This window comes from Saccopteryx leptura, chromosome X (assembly GCF_036850995.1).
Source record: "Saccopteryx leptura isolate mSacLep1 chromosome X, mSacLep1_pri_phased_curated, whole genome shotgun sequence".
Classification (NCBI taxonomy): Eukaryota; Metazoa; Chordata; class Mammalia; order Chiroptera; family Emballonuridae; genus Saccopteryx; species Saccopteryx leptura.
Window position 1 is genome coordinate 47,786,422 of NC_089516.1, and position 12,986 is coordinate 47,799,407.

The window sequence follows — 12,986 nt, forward strand, 5'->3', positions numbered from 1 at the left end:
GAAGCAGGGAACCATCAGGGATACAGTATTGAGTGCTAAGGTCAGAGATGCATCACAACCCCCACACAGCTGAGTGCTCATGGGAGGGTGGGAGGTAGCGGGATGTGGAAGTGCAGTCCCATCAGTAGGGGTGGAAGCCAGTGGCTGGCTGCAGCTGCAGCCTGGGTGCAAGCACAGTCCTGCCAGCAGGGGAGGAAGCTGGGGCCAGCTGTGACTGAGGCCTGGTGCAAGCACAGTCCCACCCAATGGGGCAGAGGCTGGGGGCGGCCATGGTGGGGGAAGGGGCATAGAAAAGCAGTTCAACCCGTAGCTGCTGGCTGGGTGTATGAGAGCGGTCCTGCCTGCAGTCCCACTATCAGGGGAAAAGTGAAATCCAGGGAACTGGTTGAGACTTGCAGCAGGGCACAGGAGCACAGCCCCACCCATGGGGCTGAGGTTTGTGGCCCTTCCATATGAGCGCAGTCCTGCCAGTGGAGGTGGGGTGAAGGCCGGGGCTGACCAAGGCTTGCAGCCCAGGAACACGAGTGCAGTCCCACCCATGGGGTCAGTACAAAAGCCAGGCCAACCAAGGCTTGCAGCTCGGGCACATGAAAACAGTCCTGCTCATGAAGGTGAGGTGGAAGACACTGCGACCACTGCAGTGGGCCAGTGCCTGCAACACCCATGCCTGAACACCTGAGGTGGTGGCAGAGGGGGTGGCAGGCCTGCAAACATACCACACCTAGGAAATAGAGGCTACACCCATGAGACTCCTGTGGCCACTCTTCTTATACACAGACAAAATGGCAAGACAGAGAATGCAACCCAAATGAATCAACAAGAGAAATCCCCAGAAAAAAACTTGAATGAGACAGAAATAATCAAATTACCAGATGCAGAGTTTAAAATAATGATTGTTTGGATGCTCAAAGATATTAGAGCAACAATGGATGGACATAAAGAGCACCTAAATAAAGAGATTGCAAGTATAAAAAAGGACATTGAAATAAAAGAAAAAAATCAGTCAGTAATGACAAACACAAAATCAGAAATGAAGACCACACTGGAAGGAATTAAAAGCAGAATGGATGAAGCTGAGGATCAAATCAGCAAGTTAGAAGACAAGATTAACAAAAGCACAGAAGCAGAGCATCAAAAAGAACACAGGCTCAAAAAGTCAGAGGAAATTCTAAGAGAGATCTGTAACAACATGAAAAGAAATAACATCCACATCATAGGAGTTCCTGAAGGAGATGAGAAAGAACAAGAAATAGAGAATCTGATTGAAGAAATCATAGCTGAAAATTTCCATAAATTGATGAAGGAAAAAGTCACACAATTTCAAGACGCACAGAGAGTTCCATTAAAGATAAACCCAGAAAGGCCAACACCAAGACACATCATAATTACAATATAAAAATTAATATATAAAGAAAGAATACTAAAAGCTGTAAGAGAAAAGCAGTCTATTACCTACAGAGGAGCCACCATAAGGATGACATCCAACTTCTCAACCGAAACATTAGAGGCCAGAAGGGAATGGCAAGAAATATTCAAAGTAATGCAAAACAAGAGTCTACAACCAGGACATCTCTATTCAGCAAGGCTATCAGTTAAAACTGAAGGAGAAATAAAAAGCTTCCCAGACAAAACAAACAAACAAAAAAACTCAAGAAATTTATTACAACCAAACCAATGCTACAAGAAACGTTAAGGAACCTGCTGTAAACAGAACAAAAGAGTGAAAAAAATCTAGTAAAAGAAGAATGAACATTTAAAAAATAAAATGGCAATAAACAACTACATATCAAAAATAACCTTAAATGTAAATGGATTAAATGCTCCAATCAAAAGACATAGGGTATCTAAGTTGATAAGATAATAGTACCCACATATATGCTGTCTACAAGAGACATCAAAACAAAAGATACATATAGCCTGAAAATAAAGGGATAGAAAAAAATATTTCATGCAAATGGAAATGAATAAAAAGATGGGGTAGAAATATTTATATCAGACAAAATAGATTTTAAAACAAAGAGTATAGTAAGGGATAAAGAAGGTCACTACATAATGATAAAAGGAGCAATCCAACAGAGAGATGTAACCATTATAAATATCTATGCATCTAATATAAGAGCACTTAAATATATAAAGCAGATTTTGATAGGCATAAAGGGCAAGATCAACAGCAATACTATAAAAGTAGGGGATTTTATTACCCCACTAACATCATTGGATAGATCCTCAAGAAAGAAAATTAACAAAAAAACAGCAGACTTAAAGGACACACTAGATCAACTGGATTTAATAGATATCTTCAGAACCTTTCACCCTAAAGCAGCAGAATATACATTCTTTTCAAGTGCTCATGGCACATTCTCTAGGATAGACCACATGGTAAGACACAAAATAAGTCTCAAAAAACTTAAAAAGATTGAAATCATATCAAACATCTTCTCGGATCCCAATGGCATGAAACTAGAAATCAACTACAATAGAAAACCCCAAAAACACTCAAACACTTGGAAACTAAATAGCATGTTATTAAATAACAAATGGGTTAACAATGAGATCAAGGAAAAGATAAAAAATGTCCTTGAAAGAAATAAAAACCAACATACAACAACTCAAAATTTGTGAGACACAGCAAAAGCAGTACTGAGAGGGAAGTTCATAGCACTACAGTCATACCTTAAGAAGGTAGAAAAGGCTCAAATAGACAATTTAACCCTGCATCTAAAAGAACTAGAAAAAGAACAGCAAGTAAAACCCAAAGGAAGTAGAAGGAAGGAAATAATAAAGATCAGAGTGGAAATAAAGGAAATAGAGGCTAAAAAAATACAGAGGAACAATGGAACCAAGAGCTGGTTCTTTGAAAAGGTTAACAAGATCAATGAACCTTTAACCAGACTCATCAAGAAAAAAAAAGAGCCTGATTAGGCAGTGGTGCAGTGGATAGAGCATCGAACTGAGATGCCGAGGACCCAGGTTAGAGACCCCAAGATCGCCAGTTTGAGCGCGGGCTCATCTGCTTTGAGCAAAAAACTCACCAGCTTGGACCCAAGGTTGCTGGCTTGAGCAAGGGGTTACTTGGTCTGCTGAAGGCCCATGGTCAAGGTGCATATGAGAAAGCAATCAATGAACAACTAAGGTGTCACACTGAAAAATTGATGCTTCTCATCTCTCTCCATTCCTGTCTGTCCCTATCTATCTGACTCTGTCTCTGTAAAAGAAAAAAAAAAAGAAAAAAAAGAGAGGACTCAAATAAATAAAATTAGAAATAAGAGAGGAGAAATAACAACTGACACAGCAGAAACATAAAAGATTGTAAGAAAATACTATGAAGAACTGTATGCCCCAAAATTAGACAACCTAGGTAAAATGGAAAAATTCCTCAAAACATATAATCTTTCCAAAATTATTATAGAAGAATCAGAAAACCTAAACAGACCAATTTCATCAAATGAGATTGAAACAGTTATCAAAACTCTCCCAACAAACAAAAGTCCTGGGCCACATGGTGTCATGGGCGAATTTTACCACATATTCAAAGAAGAATTAACTCCAGTCATTCTCAAGCTATTTCAAAAAGTTCAAGAGGAGAGAAGATTTCCAAATTCCTTTTATGAGGCAAGCATGATACTGATTCCAAAACCAGGCAAAGACACTACAAAGAAAGAAAACTATAGACCAATATTCCTGATGAATTTAAATGCTAAAATTGTCAACATAATATTAGCAAACCGAATCCAGCAATTCATGAAAAAAAATCATATATCATGATCAGGTGAGAGTTATTCTAGGGAAATAAGGCTGGTACAGTATCCACAAATCAATCAATGTGACTCAACTCATAAACAAAATAAAAAATAAAAAACATCATAATATCAATAGATGCAGAAAAAGCATTTGATAAAATTCAGTACCCATTTATGATCAAAACTCTCAGCAAAGTGGGGATACAGGAATGATACCTCAACATGAAAAGGCCATCCATGACAAACCCAAAGTCAACATCATAATCAATGTGCAAAAATTAAAAGAAACCCCCTTAAGATTAAGAACAATACGGGGATGCCCACTTTCACCACTCTTATTCAACATAGTTCTGTAAGTCCTAGCCACAGCAATCAGACAAGAAGAAGGGATAAAAGGCATCCAAATTGGAAAAGAAGAAGTAAAACTATCATTATTTGCTGATAATATGATACTATACATAGAAAACTCTAAAGTCTCAGTCAAAAAACTACTGGACCTGATAAAGGAATTCAACAAGGTGGCAGGATATAAAATCAATACTCAGAAATCAGTGGCATTTTTATACACCAACAATGAACTGTTTGAAAGAGTAATTTAAAAAAAAATCCCCTTCACGATGGCAACAACAAAAAAATTAAGTACTTAGGAGTAAACTTAATAAAAGAGGTTAAAGACTTTTACTTGCAAAATTATAAAACATTGATAAAGTAAATCAAGGAATATACAAACAAGTGGAAGCATATACCGTGTTCATGGATAGGAAGAATAAATATCATTAAAATGTCTATATTACCAAAAGCAATCTATAAATTCAATGCAGTTCCTCTTAAAATACTAATGACATACTTCAAAGATATACAACAAATATTCCAAAACTTTATATGGAACCAAAAAAGAACACGAATAGCCTCAGCAATCCTGAATAAGAGAAATAAAGTGGGGGATATCACACTTCCTGATATCACATTATACTACAAAGCCATTGTACTCAAATAGCTTGGTACTGGCATAAGAACAGGCATACAGATCAATGAAACAGAACAGAGAACCCAGAAATAAACCCACCCCTATATGGACAATTGATATTTGACAAAGGAGGTAAAAGCATACAATGGAGTAAAGATAGCCTCTTTAACAAATGGTGTTGGGAAACTTGGACAGGTACTTTCAAAAAATTAAAATGGATCACTAACTTACACCATTCACAAAAGTAAACTCAAAACGAATAAAAGACTTAAATGTAAGTCGTGAAACCATAAACATCTTGGAAGAAAACATAGGCAGTAAACTCTCCGGTATCTCTCGCAGCAATATTTTTGCTGATTTATCTCCTCGGGCAAGTGAAAGAAAGGACAGGATGAACAAATGGGACTATATGAAACTAAAAAGCTTTTGCAGAACAAAAAACACCATGAACAAAATAAAAAGATATCCCATACAATGGGAAAATATACTCACCAATATGTCTGATAAGGGGTTAATAACCAAAATTTATAAAGAACTTGTAAAACTCTACACCAGGAAGATAAACAATCCAATAAAAAATGGGCAAAATAGGCCCTGGCCGGTTGGCTCAGCGGTAGAGCGTCAGCCTGGCGTGCGGGGGACCCGGGTTCGATTCCCGGCCAGGGCACATAGGAGAAGTGCCCATTTGCTTCTCCACCCCCCCTTCCTCTCTGTCTCTCTCTTCCCCTCCCGCAGCCAAGGCTCCATTGGAGCAAGGATGGCCCGGGCGCTGGGGATGGCTCCTTGGCCTCTGCCCCAGGCGCTGGAGTGGCTCTAGTCGCAGCAGAGCGACGCCACGGAGGGGCAGAGCATCGCCCCCTGGTGGGCAGAGCTTCGCCCCTGGTGGGCAGAGCTTCGCCCCTGGTGGGCGTGCTGGGTGGATCCCGGTCGGGCGCATGCGGGAGTCTGTCTGACTGTCTCTCCCCGTTTCCAGCTTCAGAAAAATACAAAGAAAAAAAAAATGGGCAAAATAAATGAATAGACACTTCTCCAAAGAGATCATACAGATCCCCAATAGTGATATTAAAAAATGTTCAACATCACTAATCATTAGAGAAATGCAAATTAAAACCACAATGAGATACCACCTCACAACTGTCAGAATGGTGCTCATTAACAAAACAACACATAATAAGTATTGGAGAAGGTGCGGAGAAAAGGCACCCTCCTGCACTGCTAGTGGAAATGCAGACTTAGGCAGCCACTTCAGAAAACAGTATGGAGATTCCTCAAAAAATTAAAAATGGAACTGCCCTTTGACCCAGCTATCCCACTTTTAGGAATATATCCTATGTATTCCAAATCACTGATTCAAAAGAAGAAATGCACCCCTGTGTTTATTGCAGCATTGCTTACAATAGCCAAGATCTGGAAGCAGCCCAAGTGTCCATCAGTGGACAAATGGATTAAAAAGATGTGGTACATATACACAATGGAATACTACACGGCCGTGAGAAAGAAGGAAATCTTACCTTTTGCCACAACATGGATGAATATGGTAACTATCATGCTAAGTGAAATAAGCCAGGCAGAGAAAAAAAGAATACCATATGACCTAACTGATTTGAGGAATCTAATAAACAATGTGATCTGAGGAACAGAGCAGAGACAGAGGCGGGATCAAAGGGACCAGAGAGAAAGTAGAAGAGAAGATGGGATCAGAGAAGGGAAAGAGATTAATGAAATTATATATACATAACCCAACATTATAGAGAATAGGACAGCAAATCCAGGAGGGAAAGGGAAAAGGCATTGGGGGAAGGGGGTATCGGAGGGGACTGAGGGGAATACGGGGGTGGGGGGAGATATATTTGGTGGGACACTTGAATGTATGTAATCATAAATTAAAATCATAAATAATAATTTAAAAAGAATCATTACTTTATTATAAACATTAGAGGTAAAATAATCAGTATAATTTGACATTCCTATTTTTGCATAAAGAAAAAGCAGTAAATAATGTTGAATGGGTTAATTAAATTGCTAAATTATTTTTTTCTTTTTTTTAATTTATTCATTTTAGAGAGGAGAGAGAATGAGAGAGAGAGAGAGAGAGAGAGAGAAGGAGCAGGAAGCATCAACTCCCATATGTGCCTTGACCAGACAAGTGCAGGGTTTCGAACCAGCGTCCTCAGCATTCCAGGTCGACGGTTTATCCACTGCACCAAAACAGGTCAGGCGCTAAATTATTTTTTATTTAATTTGAAGTTATGGAAATAGTTCATTGACTGGAAAGTGGATAACTTACTACTTTGTCCCTTCACCCATTCCCATATATTATTAATGAGTTTCTTGCTGTTAGTAATTTAAGAATGTCACAAGATTGGGACTTTTTGTTTAGGCAATACATTTCAGATGGGATCCTGGAAAACTGAAACATGTTAAATTGTTGGTCAAATAAGTTTTTAAATATGATATATATGTTTGCTCGCTTATAGTTTGTATTGGGTGTGGGGGATAGGCTATAAGCAGGCCGGGTCATTATAGCCTAAGGCTTAGTTTTAAAACTAAGCTTTACCCCACACCCTTGACTGACTGCATGATGTGGGGTGGTGCACTCTCATGAGGAATCCCATCATGCCTCAAATAAGTGGCTTTGTATCAGAGACTTCCTTATTTGTATATTGGATTAAAGGTTTTGGTTTCTACACTATAAAGTGAGGCAGACCAGGAGCTTGCTCTCTTTTGGTACCTGAGATTAGCATTAGAGAAGAAAGCAGAGAAAGGCCACATGGAGGAAGCCAGGAGAGGCAGCCAAGATGGCAGAGTGTTGAAAGAGAAGCCAGTTAGTGCAGAGTTTGTGCAGAGAGGAGATGGGTCCAGAGGTGAATAAGACTGGTGAGGTTAGAAACCTTTGATTCTAGGAAACTCAGATAAGTCAGTAGCTTTGTGAGCACTGAATGAGTGGGTTTTGGAGGCCAGAGTGTGTTTTTACTTGCCCGCTGGGTGCAAGCTAGGATTAAAGGTAATGGCCCACAAGTTCCTGACTCCATTGTTTCATTACCATCTGTCCAAATCTAATGCGAACCTGCATGGGCCAGGCGGCTGTGATGCTGCCTATGGCTATTGGCCACACTTCAATGAAGGGAAGAAGTCTTACCAAGGTCAGAACTCTGTCTCTAGTGCCATGTCAAGAGAAGAAGGTAAAAATTTTACATTGACTCCTCCTTTCCAATGTCATCATAAGAATGTTCAATCCTGTAGAGCAGTGGTAGTTAACCTGGTCCTTACCGCCCAGTAGTGGGTGTTCCAGTTTTCATGGTGGGCAGTAGCAGAGCAACCAAAGTATAAATAAAAAGATAGATTTAACTATAGTAAGTTGTTTTATAAAGATTTATTCTGCCAAATTTAGCAAAGATCCGACATAAAGTACTTGGTAAGTAATTATTATTATATGCTTTAACTTGCTGTAACTCTGCTTTATAAATTTTATAAAGTAAAGTTACTTCCCTACTTTATAAATCACCATTACTGTGGAACCGGTGGGTAGTTAGAAAATTTTACTACTAACAGAGATACAAAAGTGGGCAGTAGGTATAAAAAGGTTGACTATCCCTGCTGTAGAGAATTTTTATAAGAGTTTGAGTCAAACAGAGAACATGCCTGGAAACAAAAATCTCAACAGATTAAGAAAAATGCTTCCCAGAATGACAGTTTGCAGTTTCTTTTATACATTTGGAATTAAGGAGGAAACATAAGAAAGATTATATAAATGTGGGGAAAAGGAAGGTGGAGAAATCTCTATGATTGGATTATAACATAATTGACAAGATTATGTGCTGTCTTGCGGTGGTTATGCTTTCTAGGGACCTGAAAAAGAGGCATTCCGTTTCAAATGTTTGTTAACCTAGATGCAGAAAAAAAAAAAAAAAACCCACAAAAAAAATAAACCATGGGACTTGCTGAAGGCAATGATAATCTTTTATTAGGGAAGTGATAGGCCTGAGGCATGACTACCCACCATGACCTGCCCAGTTAGAAATTTATGATCAGATCACTCTGTGAGAATACTTTTGGTTTGATTTAGTACAGAGCCCCATTTTCATCCACAGCAAATTTAGATTAGGAGGAGAAAAAGATCTGTAAAAACTAGTTCTTTAGATTGTGACCTCTGGTTAAATTTTGGGTTGGGGGTTTCCATTGATTATTGATCCTTTCCCTCTCAGGGACAACTGTTGCTTTCCTATTCATCTCATTGTATTTTCTGAGAACTTGCTTTGGCCTTTTTCCTGTCCCAGGGTTGGGGGTGCACAGAGGTTACTGCATGTGCAGGTGGCTCAATGGTCAGGTTGAGGGCAGCAAAAATATGGCCAGACAGAAATTTGAGTCACACTCCATTTGCAGCTAGTATCTTACTGACGGTTGCCAAATATCAGAGGAATTGTCTAAGTCTTTCTTTTTGTTATCTTTGAGAATCACCGTAAATTTTGGAAGAGTAATATCTTTTGTACCCTTTTTGGGGATGCCTCTTGAATCCAGTGGTAAGCTATGAAAGCACTATTGGTTTTAGTTTTGAGTCATTAGATAAGTATGCCTTTAGTTTAAAAGAAAAAGGAGATATCTCCAATCAAGATGACACAGTAAGCAAATATTATGCTTGCTTCCTCCCATAACTACATCAAAATTACAACTAAACTGCAGAACAAACATCATTGAGAACTTCCTGAAGACTGACTGAAGTTTTGTAACTAAGGATATGTGAAGCCAGTATCCGCCATGGTGGCCATTCACATGCAGGTTCGCATTGGATTCGGACAGACGGTAATGAAACAACGGAGTCACAAACCGGTGAGCCATTAGCTTTAATCCTAGCTTGCACCTGGCAGGCAAGTAAAAACACACACTGGGCTCCAAAACCCACTTATTCAGTGCTCACAAAGCTAGTGACTTATCCGAGTTTCCTAGAATCAAAGGTTTCTAACCTCACCAGTCTATTCACCTCAGTTCCCCATCTCCTCTCTGTACAAACTCTGCACAAACTGGCTTCTCACTCAGCACTCCACCATCTTGGCTGCTTCTCCTGGTCTCCTCCACGTGGCCTGTCTCTGCTCTCTCTTCTAATGCTAATCTCAGGAACTGAGCCAGCAAGCTCCCAGTCTGCCCCACTTTATAGTGAAGAAATCAAAACCTTTAATCCAATATACAAAATAGGGAAATGTCTAATACAAAGTCACTTATCTGAGGCATGATGGGATTGTACCATCCCACATCAAAAAGGGTGGGAAAGGCTTAGTCCTAAAACCAAGCCCCAGGCTACAAGGATCCTGCCTGCCCACAGCCTGCCCCCAACACACATGAATAAAATCACGCCCATCCCAAGCAATCACCTGGGCTACGGGCTTCCATGTGGGCAGCTCCATCTTTAACAAAGTGAGCATAATATATATATTTTATCCGCCCAACAGGATATCAAGAGGAAGTCACATCAAAATGCTCAAAGCAGTCATTCTGTCAAGTGAGGAAGAGGAAGCTGCTGCAGGCAGTGGCCAGGTGCTGGGAGTACCTGGTGAAGAATATGATGGGATCAGTAGCATATCCCAGGGATCTGTAGAGAGGGGCCCTGGGAGGAGATTAAGAAATATTTTGGTAATGGGGGATGGACTAGAAACTACTGAAATGTCTACAATGGCAGGCCCAGGCCCAGGTCCAGGTCCAATCCCAACAAGCCAATCCAGCCAACACCAACTCCACCCCCATTCCCCTACTTCCAAGACTTCCTACCCCAATAAGTCCAAGAGGCAGACCAACCAAGTTCAGTAGCTGCTCAAAGTGGTGCTCAAGACGCTATGGAAACACCAGTTTGCATGGCCTTTCCAGCAGCTTCTGGACACTGTCAAACTCAACCTCCCAGTTTACTATAAGATCAGTAAATGCCTATGGATATGGGAGCAATAAAGAAGTGCTTGGAAAACAACTATTACTGGAATGCTCAGGAATGTACCCAGGACTTCAACAGTCTGTTTACAAATTGTTACATCGATAAGCCTGGCGGTGACATAGCCTTAACGGGCATAAGCTCTGGAGAAACTCTGCAAAAAATGAATGAACTGCCCACAGAAGGAAAAGTTACAGGATGTCGGAAGAAAAAACCAGGGACAGCAAAGCCTGGAATCTCTACAGTACCAAGCATAAACATCGACTCCACCGCAGATGCAGATGTCTTAACAGAACCCTCAACCTGTACAGGTCACACCTCATCCCTTACCTGCCCTTACCCCTGACCTCATTGTCCAGACCCCCATCTTGACAGTGTTTCCTCCCATAGCCACTACAGACTTTCCCACCAGTGTTCTCCTAACCCCCCTCCCACTCACGCCAGCCTTCCAGCCTGCGCAGAGCCATTCGCCCATAATTGCAGCAACTTCACAGCCTGTGAATAAAAGGAAAGGTGTAAAGAGGAAAGTGGACACCACCACCCTCACTACCATTGACCCGATTCGCAAGTCGCCTTTGCTGTCCCCAGAGCCCAATACCAACAAGCTGGGCTCCCAGTAGGAGAGCAGCAGGCCTATGAAGTCCTCAAAGAAGGACACGTCTGACTCGCAACAGCATGCAACACCAGACAAGAACAGTGAGGTCTAGGCACAGCTCAAGTGCTGAAGCAGTATCCTCAGGAAGATAGTCACCAGGAAGCACGTGGCCTATGCCTGGTCCTTTACAAGTCTGTTGACGTGGAAGTGCCGGGCCTGCATGATGATTGTGACGTCATCAAGTAACCCATGGACACAAACACAATCAAGTCTAAGCTGGAGGCTGGTGAGTATCCGATACTCAGGAATTTGTTACTCAAGTCCCGTAGATGTTCTCTACGTCCTCTAACTACTAAAATACTACTCTCCGGTCCACAAGGTGGTGGCTATGGCTCACAAGGTTCAAGATATGGTCAAGATGCCTCCTGACAAGATGTCGATAAATCCCAAGAAGCCTGTGATGCCAGTCTTCTTCAGTGACAGCTGCTTGGACAGTGACCAGTCAAGTGATGAATCTGGTAAGGAGCCAGCCCTGAAGGTGTTGGAGCGCCGGGAACAATTTAAACCAATACAGGAGCAGCTTGCAGCTGCCTCACAGGCCAAAAGAAGACAATGGAAGGAGAAAGACGAAAAGAAAATTCAAGAAAAAAAGGACGAAAATAAAGAGGAAGTAGAGAAAAAGACTAACACGGGCAAGGAGCTTTATCCCCAAAAGACCAAAGAAAACAACAGCAATAGAAATACAAGCAAGGAGTCAGCACCCAGGAGGAGGAAGCTCCTTCCAGCAGACCAGTCAGAAGTGGAAGACAAGCCCGAGGTGGAGGATGAGTCCGAGGACGCGGAGGATGAGACGGAGGACACGTGGGAGGACGAGACGGGGGACGAGGCGAAGGTGGAGGACGAGACCGAGGATGAGGCGGAGGACGCGGATGATGAGGCGGAGGACACGTGGGAGGACGAGACGGGGGACGAGGTGGAGGTGGAGGACGAGACCGAGGATGAGGTGAAGGACGCGGAGGATGAGGCGGAGGACACGTGGGAGGACGAGGTGGACGACACGGAGTACGAGGCAGAGGTGGAGGACGAGACCGAGGATGAGTCCGAGGACGAGGCGGAGGACGCGGAGGACGAGGCGGAGGACACATCGGAGGACGAGGCGGAGGACACGGAGGACGAGGCGGAGGACACGGAGGACGAGGCGGAGGACACATTGGAGGACGAGGCAGAGAACAGGTTGCAGGTGGAGATGGTGTGGCAGCAAGTGGATGAGTCGGAGGAGCAGTTAAGCCAAATGTTGCATATCGTCTGGTGTAGGAAGCCCTCGTTCAAGACAAACACCTCCTTCCAGATTAACATCGGCTTGGAGACCCTGCAACTACCGACCGCGTGGAAAGTGCAGTGCTCCGTCAACTCCTTTATGCGGAACAGAGAAAGACCTCATGCCGAAGACGAGGATGTGATTGCTGGCCCCTCCAAAATAAAGGACTTCTCAGCCTCTGGGTCGGAGAACAGCAGCGACTAGACACCTCTGACGCTGAGGACTCTGAAACACGTCCTGCCTAATTCGTTGGGCAGTACTGTTAATAAAATGGTGGCTTCAGATGCCTTCCCAACAGTCTAGCTTAAGTCCATTTTCTTCTGTGACAGGGGCAGGAATCCATCCAGTTAGGGAACTTCTCAGAGCCCCGGGCCTGTCCCTGGGGTGCATTAGTCATGTCCATCAGGGCGGTACACATTTAGTCCTGCTTCCAGGAAGGCTGCTTGTCGGGC

At 42.3% G+C, this 12,986-nt stretch overlaps 1 pseudogene; it reads left to right on the forward strand.

Annotated features, from left to right (window-relative positions):
- The first annotated feature begins 10,176 nt into the window (after nt 1-10,176).
- On the forward strand, nt 10,177-12,738 carry LOC136386337 (bromodomain-containing protein 4 pseudogene; annotated as a pseudogene).
- The last annotated feature ends 248 nt before the right edge of the window (nt 12,739-12,986 follow it).